Source organism: Balaenoptera acutorostrata, chromosome 4 (assembly GCF_949987535.1).
Source record: "Balaenoptera acutorostrata chromosome 4, mBalAcu1.1, whole genome shotgun sequence".
NCBI classification, from domain to species: Eukaryota; Metazoa; Chordata; class Mammalia; order Artiodactyla; family Balaenopteridae; genus Balaenoptera; species Balaenoptera acutorostrata.
This window is the reverse complement of record NC_080067.1, coordinates 112,226,454-112,239,913: the sequence shown is the minus strand read 5'-3', so window position 1 is coordinate 112,239,913 and position 13,460 is coordinate 112,226,454.

Here is a 13,460-nt window from a genome sequence, read left to right as displayed (position 1 = left end):
GTTTCATGCAAATCAAATGTTAAAATAAATGATTGGTTTGTTATCCAGAAGGATTATATATTAATTCATTTTGAAAACTATAATTGCAAAGTAAAACAGAAATTTCTATCAACTCATTAGCTAATACATGTCTTTCTGATTGGGAATCCAAATTAAGGTGAGAAGCTGTTAAGCCAGTAAATATTTATCAAATAAAATTGAGGTTTTTATTTCTCTCATTTTATTTATATGGTTAACTGCCAAGCATGTAACAGGTTCTTAACAAATATATTTCACAAATATATTTACTTCTCACCACAAGCATTTAGCTTTTGGAGTTTACATAAAAGTTCTATAATGATTTTCTAAGGAATCAGCTGATGTAACAATAAGAACAACAAAAACAAAATACTAGGAGTTTTTAAAGATTGTCTGTGTATCACCCGTTACAACCTGCCATCTTAAAATGAAATGGCAGCCAAACTTTTTGACAATCTTTAATAAATCTTAATAACTTTTTAATGAACTTTTATGCTACATAGATTGCAGAGATAATGTTGTGCTCTGTGTGGAATCTAAAATGAATAAGTCCGATAGTTAAAAAATTGGAAACTGGAAAGTTCTAAGAGGCATATGGTGACATAATTAGTGATTCTTCCTCATCCCATTTATTAGTTACTCTTATAAGATTATACATGGACTTTCCGTCTTCTTTGGGTACTGTTAAAGTAAAAACATAACAAAACAAAACAAAAACAAATTCTTCTTTGTATAGGCTTACAGATGACATTCCAAAACATCAGGTAAGCTATTCATCATTGTCATTTGGGTTAACTGTCTGCCTTTGGAATGTATTAATTTTACATAAAGATGACTTCTCTCCTCTAATATTTTCTTCATTTATTTTTTCTATTATCCTTAGAACTGATCCCCATGAAATCAATTTGTCACCTTAATTTATCAGCACCATTCCTCAGAAGGATTTGCAGTAGAATTTCATAAATCTGGATAACTATGGGATCAAATCATGTTTCCTAATGAAATAATATATTTGTATGGATTGAAAGCTGATGTGTAAAACATGTTTGCAAATAGCCCAATACTAGTCACGTTTCATTGATCTCCACCATAAAAAAGTGCTTGCATGGTATTTTTAGCGCTTGATGAAAATTCAAACAAAAAACCTAACGTAAACCAGAAGAAATATTTAAATACAACTTATTTTATTCATTCACACTAGTAGTAGGTATAATTACCTTAACATTTGTGTGGGTTTCATATACCTGATTTTTCAGTCTCTTCTTTTAGACTCAGCAGTCTGCAGATTCCATAGAGTTGATTGCTTATGATTTCATAGAGTCAAGATCCTTGGAGAGGCTTCATCTGAAGATGAAATTGTAATTGTATGTTTTCTGTAGCCTTCAGTTGGAGGGATTTGTAGTAATTACTACTACAAATCCAAAAGACAGAATATGGTATTTTACCACTTTGTATCAAAAGATAAGATTTTCTGAATTCAATGACTGATGTGTTGGCAAGTTAAAAAATTTGTAAGAAATAGAAGTACCATCATTTTTAATATATTAATTATTAGATGAAAAAATAAATTCCTACTTTTCTGTTCACTCATCATATTCTCTGAAGAAAAAGCAATATCCTCTTTATAAAGGAAAAATAAACTATTCAAGTAGAATAAGGAATTGGAAATCGTCTATCTTTATCTTATTCCTAATTCAAGAATTTCTTCTTCAAGTTCCTAATAAATGATAATTTAGTATCTACCGGAGCGCTTCCAGAGGTGCAAGCCTACTAGTTTCTTTCAGCTAAAACATTTCTCTTTATTTTTAGTTTCTTCTCTGTAACATATATTAATTTACCTAACAAATATTTATGGAGCACTGTTCTAGGGATAAATAATTACAGAGCTTGCTCTTAAGAACATGTAATCAAGTGGTAAAATTCACCAATTGCTGCTAATTTTGATCTCTACACAGATAGAATTTTGTGATATTTGAAGAGACGTGAGCCCCTATGTTTCTCTTTCCTAAGCTAGACATCTGTGGGCCAATAAATTGTTGCTCATGTGACTATTTTCAGATAAGATTATGCTTGTTACACTACCTTAATATTTTTGGTTTGGCCATCCTCTTTTATAAACATGAAACTCAAGTTGTATATACTCACAGCGAAAAATGAGTGGAATTATTTATTGTTTTGATTTTAACTTAAATAGAAACCCTTGTATTTCCTCCTTTAATATATTTAGTATTATTATTTTCAGTCTATTGTTTTAGATGACCAAAGACATTTTACTTTATCTAATCTATCCAGAAGGTATCAACTACAATTTTGCTAATTTGCTTTTCATATTGTAATCTGATATATTGAAAAAAATAAGGCAGGATCAGTGACAAAGCCCTAGGCCATATAATTATAGATCTCCCTTGATCAGGATGTGGAATCTGTGAAAAAACAATAGTGCATGTATTTTTTAAAGAGCTTTACTCTGATATTCAAATGGATCTTAAGACTCCACCCTTCCCCTGTATATTTAAGAACTAGTATTCAAAAAATAAATCAATAGTGTCAAAATACATTGGATCTGAACTTAGGCTAATATCAATCCATTTATTGTATGATATTGTACAACTTTAAGGCATGGTTTAAGTATGACATTTACTATCCACAGAAAGCAAATTCCTTACATAATATTGAAATGTTTCACACAAAAGAAACACCAGGTAGAATAAATTATAAAAAAAATAAAAAACAAAACAAAACAAGAATACTTGTTCCTATAAGGTGTGAAAGTATTTTAATTACCCTAGAAAAACCTGCTTGAATTAATGCATTCATTTATACATTTTTAATGAACCCATGTTCCTTTAATTACAAGAATTTGCAGTTGGAAAATGTTTTGTTGAAGTTTTACAATCTTTTTTCAAGAAGATACACAATGTCTCAGTAATCAAAATCCTCAGCATATCCTCATAAATAAATTTTACAGGTAGTTCTATATTTTTAATTTTAAAATGTGTTGCTTTGTAATAAAATAAAAACTAACTTTGATGCTAGTCTATATTATTCACACTTCTTTATTTGAATATTTTTGTTTCCATAGTAAATTTTTCTCTTATTATAACACTTAAAACATGTTTGTCTTCTACCTGTAGGCTATAAATTCTAGGAAGGCATGGGCCATTTCTACTTTGTTCTCCATTATATTCCCCAACTGTACTATGATGTCTAGCATGTAATGCAAGAACAGTAAATATTTTTTATTGAATATCAGGACAATATGAAGGTAAACGATATGGGAAAAAGAAGATTGAGAACTTCATCTAAATACAGCTTGATTTTGGCTACATTTCCCCCTGAGAAAAAGATGAGGGCAGATGAAATTATTTCCAAGGTGCAACTCAGGACTGAGACTTTTATTATGTCATTTGAGGACTAAGAATTGTCATGTACTAAAAATATGTAGAATGGCCTGTCGCAAATGACCTCATTAAATTTTAAGCCAGGCTTGACAGGCATGGATGTTTGGAGAGCCCAGGTGCTGGCTTCAACACCATATCCTTTTCCACAAAATATAAGCTGCTTTCCACTGCAAGGAAGCATACTACAGCCCTTCACAGTCGCCTTCCCATAGGGGAGGGGTGGCCGGGCACTTCCTGGAGAATGAGCACAAACTCTGCAGTGGGTGCAAGGAGCTGGCTCAATTCTATGGGAATTAGGAGTAGCTATAGTTTCCTTGTGTTTAGGGCATAATGGACTCTTTTAATTACACATCTCCAGGGCTTCCTTAGCTGCTAGGGGATCCCACTCAAGTGTTCAATGAAGGAAACCCTCTTGATTCAAAGATTCAGGATATGCGGATTTGAATACCCACTGCATCCTGCCCCCCTGGTGCCACTCTAGCCCTCTGTTGCCTGCAGATGGCCCGGCCTGGCAAACACTCTCCTCGTTCAAAAGGAGACTAGCAGGTGTTAAAGACCACTGGCTCCTAATCAAGGATTTCCCCTAATGTAATCAGAAAAATGAAAGAAGATGGGAATGAAAGTTACAGATAAAAAGTAAGCAGCTGCTTGAAGCATTTTGTGTAGGAAATAGATACTCATGGATTTTTGATGCACAAAATCACTTAGAAGCCTTCCTGTAAAGACAGGAGATTTCCTGTAATCTGAGCATGAGATTTTACTTGCCAGGTCCATTTGTCCCCCTGAATTGAACTATTGTACATTTTTATAGGCTACCATTCATGCAAATATGAATTGGCAGTGGGATAATCAGCATAATTATTACCCGTTTCAGATATCAGAATTGAATCTCTGAGTGTGGATAACCAAGCAAAAGAAATGCAAAATTTTTCAGAGTAGATACCGTATCTGGATGTATTTTATTTGAGACTGAATTATCCTGCAGTTGTTAGGATGATTGTTTACAATGATAATTTGCAGCCGTACCCAAGTTAAATAAAAGTCATTTATACCTGGCATTACTTTTCTGTTTGTTTACTTTAAAAATATTATTAAGAATTTTTTTCCTCAATGTTTTTTACATGCCTCAATGCACACAAGAAGTGTCTTTCAGCAGACGAATAACTTTTGCCTTAGCTTAAAATAGAATGCAAGTCTATTTTCAGAGAGGAGAAATTATTCATGGGACTCATAATTAAATAATAGAACAAATGGGGAAAATAGTTTTTCAGAATCCATACTGCCCCCCACTGCTGGATCAATATTCTTCGAGTATTCTTTTCACCATGATGTTCTCTGAACTATGGTTTTTCAGTATTTCTTTAGTGACAGTGCTATCAAACTAAGATAACTCTACATAATATGATCTATTGCCAGGTTTTTAAACTTAGTCCTAATACATTTGCAATATTATTCTTTTGCTTCGGTGAAATTTGCTTCTTTGCTGTCCAGTGCACACGTTAAGGTCATATCCACCAAGATAATTTAAGAATGCCTCTGGCATGGCTCAGAGGAAAATGTGTCTTAATTTTTTATTCATAAGTGAAGGATTTAAAATCAAACCAAATATGTTTTCTGCCTAGCTTATGATGTTTGAGTCTAAGGCCATATACAAAAAAGATTAAGATAATCAGTAAGGAAATCAACCTGGTTCTGATGTGCTTCTACTAGATTTCAGGACAGAATATCTTCAAAAAGGCTGACAGACTCTCACATATATAGCACCTCATGGAGGACTTCAAGGGAGCAACTCAGCTGTCACTTGTCGACTTAGGGTGGCTTGTATGACACAGTTAAATAAAGCGTGTGTGTTACACTTTTTATAAACTATACAGCTAAGCACAAATTGCATTTTGAAATAATTTAAAAACCATTTTAAAGACACACATGACAAAATTTCCTCTGAAAAATGCATTTTGTGTTCGCTGTCACTCATTTTATAATTATGTGCATTTCTTTAAGAACATATTATACAACATTTCTCTATTGTCAATAAAAAGGGGCATTTTTTTTCAGTGCACACTAGACCACAGGCATTACTCTATGTGGGGGAATTTATTTTAATACTTATACTTGCTGAGGTTGTAGATATTATTATACTCATTTTATAGATAGAAAATCAGCTTCTAAGAGGTGAAATAGATTGTATATGTTTGCCTTCTTATTAAATGTCAAGGTCATGATTAAACAGGTCTAACTCCAAAGATTGTGCTCTTTTCAATGTGCTAAGTTTATTAACATTATAAACCCTGGTTTTAGCACATAGTTCATTTAATGTTGTAAATAGATAGGGTTGATCTCAAGCCTGTTGAGTAGTGATGTTTTGTATATTAGGATCCAGTTTCTATTTCTTGGTCTTTGTTCCTTAAAGGAAGAAATGTCATAGCTCCACAAAATGAAGTGTCATACTGTAGTGATTAAAAATAGGACTTCTGAAATGTAAATGTCCTATAAATTAACTAAGCATCTCCCATTCATATTCTGTTTCTTCTGTTACCTAAAGGCATTATGTATTACTACTAGTTCTTCTAAAGACTCATTTATACAATTGCCTGCTAATATGTAAGAAACATTTAAAATAATATATTAAATTACTCCATTAAAAATGACCTAGTCTTTCAAACAGAAGTTGCCAAAATGTAAAGCCACTTTGTAGCTTTTATTGCATGCTTGTAATTATCTACTGTGTAATTATCCATTTCATATGACAAAGAATGACACATTTCATAGTTACCAAAGTGTACATACCAAAATGGTCTTTTCATGGAAAGAGCCCTATCAATTATATGTCAGTCATTGCTGATATTGCATCAAAGGGAAATCTTACTTCTCTGGAAAAAGTGGTATTTAGGAAGATTACATAACTCCACATGATGACTGTAACCTTTAAATATGTGAGTGTGTGTGAGTGTGTGAGTGTGTGTGTGTGTGTGTACATCTATATAGCTCTGCTTAGTGATTCTCTGAACTTCTGTTTGATGACTGTACATAGATAAAAGACACTGGAAACACATTTTTCCCTATATATGATTGGACTAGAAAACCTGCCCAGACTCTGCTCAGTTTGGATTTTAAACCTTTTTCTTTATTGAAATTAATATAAAAATATGAATAGTGGAACATTTAGAAAATCAAGCTAAAACAAGTCATTGATGAATAAATCCTATTGATCACAATATCTGTAGTCAAAATTATGTTTGTGTCTTATTCAAAGAGAAAAGGAAAGTGATTTTTAAAAATTTACTATGTAGATAGTAAAAACATTAGAAGGTGTCAGTCAATGGTGTTGTCTCCTCAATTTCTGGCTTTCTTATGGTCATCCGTACTGTTAAGCCTTTTTAATTTCTACTAGACTGATATATTAAATATATTTCAATAAAACTAATGAAGTACTAAGACCACAGTATAGCAGATGGTTGTACTGATTTGCAGTCTACTTAATTATTTTCTTATTTATAATGATAACACTATTTCAACTAACTCACAATAGTTTGTTTGCTGTTGTTCTTTAATTCTGTAATATAAATTCTCTGTATTTCTCTTGGAAGAAAAATTAGATGAGATGATACATTTTAAAAGCCCCCAAATAAAAATCATACTCCTCAATAAATAGTATGATGCAATCACTTTCAATGCCTGTGTCTTAGTTTGGGCTGCGATAATAAATTACCGTAGACTGTGTGGCTTAAACAACAAACATTTATTTTGCACAGTTCTAGGCACTGGGAAGTCCAAGATCAAGGTGCCAGCAGACCCAGTGTCTGAGGAGGGCCTACTTCCTGGTTTACAGATGGCCATCTTCTCACTGTATCCTCACATGGAAGAGAGAAGAGAGAGGAGCAACCTGTCTCATGTCTCTTTTCATAAGGACACTAATCCCATTCATGAGGACTCTGACTTCATAAGCTAATTATCTCCCAGATCTTAAGGGGGGGGGGTTAATATTTCAACATATAGTTTTGCAGGGGGACTCAAACATTCAGTCCATGACAACTTGTAACAAATATCATTTTAAGTCTATTATTAGAATCATGTGGTATTTAAAAGTTCGAGCTTTGGAATTTACAACTGGGTTCAAATCCTGGATTTATAATTTACTATCTTGGCCTTAGGCAAGGTAATTAACCAGTGATTTAGTTTCTCTTCTGAAAAAGAGAGAAGTACTAAATGAATATTAAATGAGCTAACATGAATTAAACTCTTAGAGCAGTAATTTTGAAAAATATAGGCACTCAATAAACATTTGTTTTAATTTTTATTACTTATTACTTTTACCGCTACCTTGAAGGAGAAACAGGGACAAAAAATTGGAAGCGATTGACTTTAGTTCCTATACTATACAACTTATTAAAGATTCTGTCAAAAATTTTATGAAGGGTTGTCAAAAACTTGGGTCCACAGTGGTGAACTAGTTAAGTGATGAACTACAACTGGATACTTTGGAAATAAAATATCTAGGTTCCTCTTATACACATTGCTGAATTGTGTTATATATCATTCTGAGTACATGAATTTCTACATTCTTGAGATTACATTTAATGCTCTGATATTTAACAGCAAGAAGTGTTAGTGTGTTAGATGTGGGATTCCTGTGACTGCTGAATAGAGCAGATTGAGTTATGCCAGTACCAGAGTAGAAGCATGACGTGTAAACAGAGAAATGATGGCCTATATATAGAGATCAGTATGAAAGAAAAGGATGAATGTATGTGAATATCATTAATCACAGTAAAGGATTCACTATGGTATTCCAGAATAAGGCAGGAAGGTAGTAATTAAAGAGCTACTCTACCTTATAAAACAGTGTGGAAATTTAAGGATAAAATAGTAGCAAAACCAACATTATCTAAATTTTTTATATCTAACTGTGAGTTAGTCACTGTGCTAAGTACTTCTTTACATGCAATATCTAAATGTATCATTCCAGTAAGCCTATGAGGAAACTATTTTATAGGTTATGGAGCCCAAGTTCAGAGAGGATAAATGGTGAACGTGAGATCAAAATCCAAGTTAAACTCAACACTAAATGATCTCAGTTAAGTAGGTGAGATGAGTAGGTGAAAAGGAATGTCTAACTGGACAGGTCAATTTTTGATAATGCAGACTAACAGATGGAACACAAGGGAAAGTCATTTGGAAGGATAAGTCAGTAACTGGAAGACAAAATTTAATGAGTGTATTAGTTTCCTATTGCTGCTGTAACAAACTACCACATATGCAGTGGCTTAAAACAAATTTATTATCTCATAGTTTTAGATGTTAGAAATCCTAAATAGACCTCATCAATCTAAAACCAATGTTCTAGAATTTATTTTCTTGCCTTTTCTATCTTATAGAAATTGTCTGCATTCTTTGGGTCATGGTATCTTTTTATCCTCAAAGACACCAATGGCCAGTTGAATTTCACATCTCATCACTCTAACATTAACTCTTCTTTCTCCTGTTTCTACATTTAAGAGCCCTGTGATCCCATTTGATCCTGATAATCCAGGATAATCTCCCTCTTTTAAGGTCATATGACTAACAACCTTGCTTCCATCTGCTACCTTAATTCTCCTTTCCATGCAATATAGCATATTCACAGATTCCAGGGATTAAGATGTGGACATCTTTGTGGAGGTCATTAATCTGACTACCACAGTGAGGAAGACATGAAACACCCTGGGCAGGAGTTATTGAAGCCCAGGCACCAGAAAACTGAGACTGGTTGGAATTCAGCAATGTAAAACCATGTCACACAGGACAGTATAGGATACTGCAAGGGTGCCTTGACATTCTTCTGCAATAAGTTACTGAAAAAGACAATTGTAGGTAGCTTTGTTTGAGGACCTAAAGAAAGATATACAAACCAGAAATCAACAATAATGTTTTGGTGGGTTCTATCAACACTTCAAAATTCAAGTTTCTGGCGTGTAACTGGCAGGTAATTCTCTCAATTTGTTAGAACTGAGTAGTGATTGCCTCCTTTACATAGGGTATGTACTTCCTCTCACTTCCTACTCCTCCCACTGTTTCCTAAGACAGTGGTTTTGTGTCAACTGCTTTTTGTGATTACTCTTCTCACATTTGCATTTTTATATGGTAAAATTTATCCCTTCATGAGTGGAAAAATAAAGGGTAGGCCAAGAAGACCAGGTGTCTCAAGAAAAATGTTAGGATGTGTTTCTCTAAAAATGAAAGCGAATAAGAAGTAAAAAACAAACAAGAACAAAAACAAACAAACAAAAAACTTATTTTACAGCCAGGCTGCTTCATTCACTTATAGGACCTGTTTGTCCCCTGCAGAGTTTTGAGTTTCTGACCCTGAATCTCTTCTGACCCTGAATCTCTGCGAGGTGGATTAATAGGTAAAACTTCTGGAGAGTTATAATGAAGATAGTGTGACACACTATACTTGGCTATGATTCAACTTTTCCAACTTTCGAGTGGTCTTATGAGAATGACCATGTATTGATTTTAGCTGAATATTTTACCCAGCAAAGAAGAATTGAATGTTTTTATTAAATATTTACTGTGTGTGAACCTCACTACATTTCTTTATTGAAAGTTTTTTTTTTTTTTTAAATTGAACCCTGATGTAATAGTTTTTAATACTTTATTTATTTATTTAATTTATTTATTTATGACTGTGTTGGGTCTCTTAGTTTTCGTGTGAGGGCTTTCTCTAGTTGCGGCAAGTGGGGGCCACTCTTCATCGCGGTGCGGGGGCCGCTCTTCATCGCGGTGCGTGGGCCTTTCACTATCGCAGCCTCTCCCGTTGCGGGGCACAGGCTCCAGACGCGCAGGCTCAGTAGTTGTGGCTCACGGGCCCAGTTGCTCCGTGGCATGTGGGATCCTCCCAGACCAGGGCTCGAACCCGTGTTCCCTGCATTGGCAGGCAGACTCTCAGCCACTGCGCCACCAGGGAAGCCCCTATTGAAAGTTTTTAATACACTTTCAAAATGTCTTAAAAATTGTATCATGAGATAAAAGTGATGTCTGGGTCAAAAGCTATAAATATAGCTTTTACATAAACTCAGAAATATAGCCAAGGGAAATATTTAATGAGTTAATTTAATAATTTTGATGTGAATTGAAAATAAAATCAATTTTAAATGTCAAAGAACAAAGACCAGAAGTTAAGAAAGGTGATGAAATGGATTAGAAATAAACCCATTAAAATTAATCCATCACAAGGAATCATACTACTAACTGTTAGGCATACAGTTTCACCATAACATCTATCCATTCACTTTTAAGCACTCACTCATTCATTCATTCATTCAGGATTTATTGAGCACTCTGGAGATGTACAGATTAATAAGAAATAACTTCTGAGCCCAAATATTTCATAATCAAGTAGAGAAAACATACCCTCTATTTGATTATGAAATCAATTTACTTACTTTGGAGTCTCCTAAAATTCAAATTATATCATTGTGTATGTTTTTTGAAATTCTTTTTTTCATTCCTGAATAATAGATAGAATTTCACATTGTGGATTGACATACATTTTCCTTGTCACAAGATAATAGTCTATTTAATTTTGTCATTTTTTATTTTTGATTTCTGCCCTAAGTCAAAATCTTATCTCTTCTTAAAAAATTTATCTTTTTCCTAAAGTTGCTTTTATGAGTGCTCTTTCATGTTTGAAGTTCTTCCTTACATGACTACATGTAGATTAATTCTTATGTAAACTTTTGGGGGGCAGGTTGTACTACTTACATCTAAAGCCAAGTTTTTTCAAGCATTTAAAATTGTCAATAATTATCTCTTTAAATATTAACACTCTCTTCCCTTTCTCTCTAAATGGAAATTTTAATAAACATGTAGTAGACTGTTTTTTCTTCTTAGTTAACTGTAATCTTTTTTATAACATTTTCTATATCTCCCTGTATTTCCTTCTTGGTGTTATGGTCATGGAGGCCAGTTCAATTTTTACTATAATTAAACCACTGGGTTTTTAATTACAATGGTAACATTGTTTCTAAAATAAAATTTACCTTTCTGCTTAGTTCATTTGCAAAGCTACTTGTTCTTATTTCATGTTCTTCTGTTCTTTTTATTGATTCAGATATCTTCTTTTATCTCTAGAATCATCCAAAACATATCTATGTTGTGGTGTTTTTCAAATGGTTCCATCATTTTCAGTTCTGTGGAAGCAAGGTTTAATTTTTTATTTTCATTAACCACCTCTTCTTCCATGTTTTTTGTTGGTTTATTTGTTTGTTTTTGTCATCTTCTTTCCTAAGTGATATTATTAGCTCTTCTTCAGTGAGACCTCTTTTCTGTTTTCACAGCTTACCCCTGAGTTGTGAAAAGTTTTGGACAGAAGGTTTTGTTTACTTCCTCAAGAGCCCTGGGTCTGTATATGAATCTGTTTTATGTTAATTTCTTGGCTTGGGTTCCTGCACCACACTGTAGTAATAAATTGGAACCCGCAGCTCTGCATAACACAGGACTAGACTTCAATTATTTACCAGTGATTTATTTTCCCCATGTGGGGCTATAACAGATGTCAAATGTCCTTGTTGTTCACCTGGCCTACAGACAGAGTTTTACAAGTCACTTTCCTTTGGTGGGACAGCTAATTAGAGTATAGTTGCAAGATCTGGCAACCACTTGCCAAACTGAGGATGCATACCCTGTCCTGAGCTAGATCCAACAGGATCTAGACTAGCATCGCTTGGCCTCATTAACGTCAGTACTTTCCTGGTATTGACTTGATTCTGCTTCAAAACTATGTATTTCCATTTATTTATTTTTTCTAAAATATGCATTTAAATGTTGATTTAAAATGCTTTTCATAAATTATTAGGTACTTCTATATGTTCATAAGGGGCCAAGTTTATAGCCAATACAATTACCTTGTTGCTGAAGCTCTTCAACCCATGTTTTTTTTAATCAATTTATATACCTTTTTGAGTCACCTCCGGGAGGTTAAATGCTTCCAGTAATTCAACTGGGGTTTTATTTATACATCACCATTACAACCATTTTAATGAAGAGTTAACATAATTCAAGTAATAATGTATTTGTCTTCTTAAAATCCTGACATATGATTCATTAGGGTATTTTGATGACCTTAGAGGCAAATATATAATGATATAAACATCTTCTATATCATCCCAATTCTGTAAGATATTGTGAAATTTGCTTTGATATTTCCAGAACAATGGAGTACTATACAAGTTAGGAGTTGTAAAGAGTTAATGAAGTTGCCATAGGTAACTTTAATACTTGGATGACTTAGACATCAGATTACTCTGGTTTACTGGTGACAAAGAGAAATGTGAACTCTCCTACTCCATAAAGAGAAATATATAAACATGGGCACATTCTTATTTCTACATGTAGGCCTAAAGGAGATACATTGGAATAGTCTTAAACCTGATTTAATTTGGGGAGGAATTTGAAAATATTGAAGAAATATTGTATTTGATATTAAGACTATTAAGAGTTTCTTCCCATTGTTCTCATTATAGGTCTTTCCTTCAATTTCAAACTATCCAATTTTTAATAAAATAGTGCTCATTTAAAAGCAATGATATCTATCATATAATTAAACTATGTTCCACACAGTCAAAGTATGAGATGATTTAAGTCAAGTGTACTGACAGTTAATTGTAATATATATTTTTTAAGTAGGAGTGTTCTTTTTCTTCCCCTCTCCAATTTCCCACAAGTTTAGACAAGATTAAAACCTCTAAAAAAGCACTCAGAAAGCTAATTGGAAGAACTATAAAGTAAACCAAATCCAACATTCTTATTAAGTTAGAAGTAGTTAAATCTCTCCATCTAGAGAAAAGATTAAAGGCTAAGTAGAAGGATCTTGAAGCGCTCTTGACACCAGGATGCCCTCAAGTCCTGAAGACCAAGGCTGGATCCATGCATGGAAATGTGAATATAAGACTAGAATAGAAAAGATTTCTTGTACAAGAAGAACTTCTACATCACTTGACGCTCACACTTTTTACATAACCCTAAATGCTTTTGATGCCAAGAAAAGGTTCAAGCTGAATA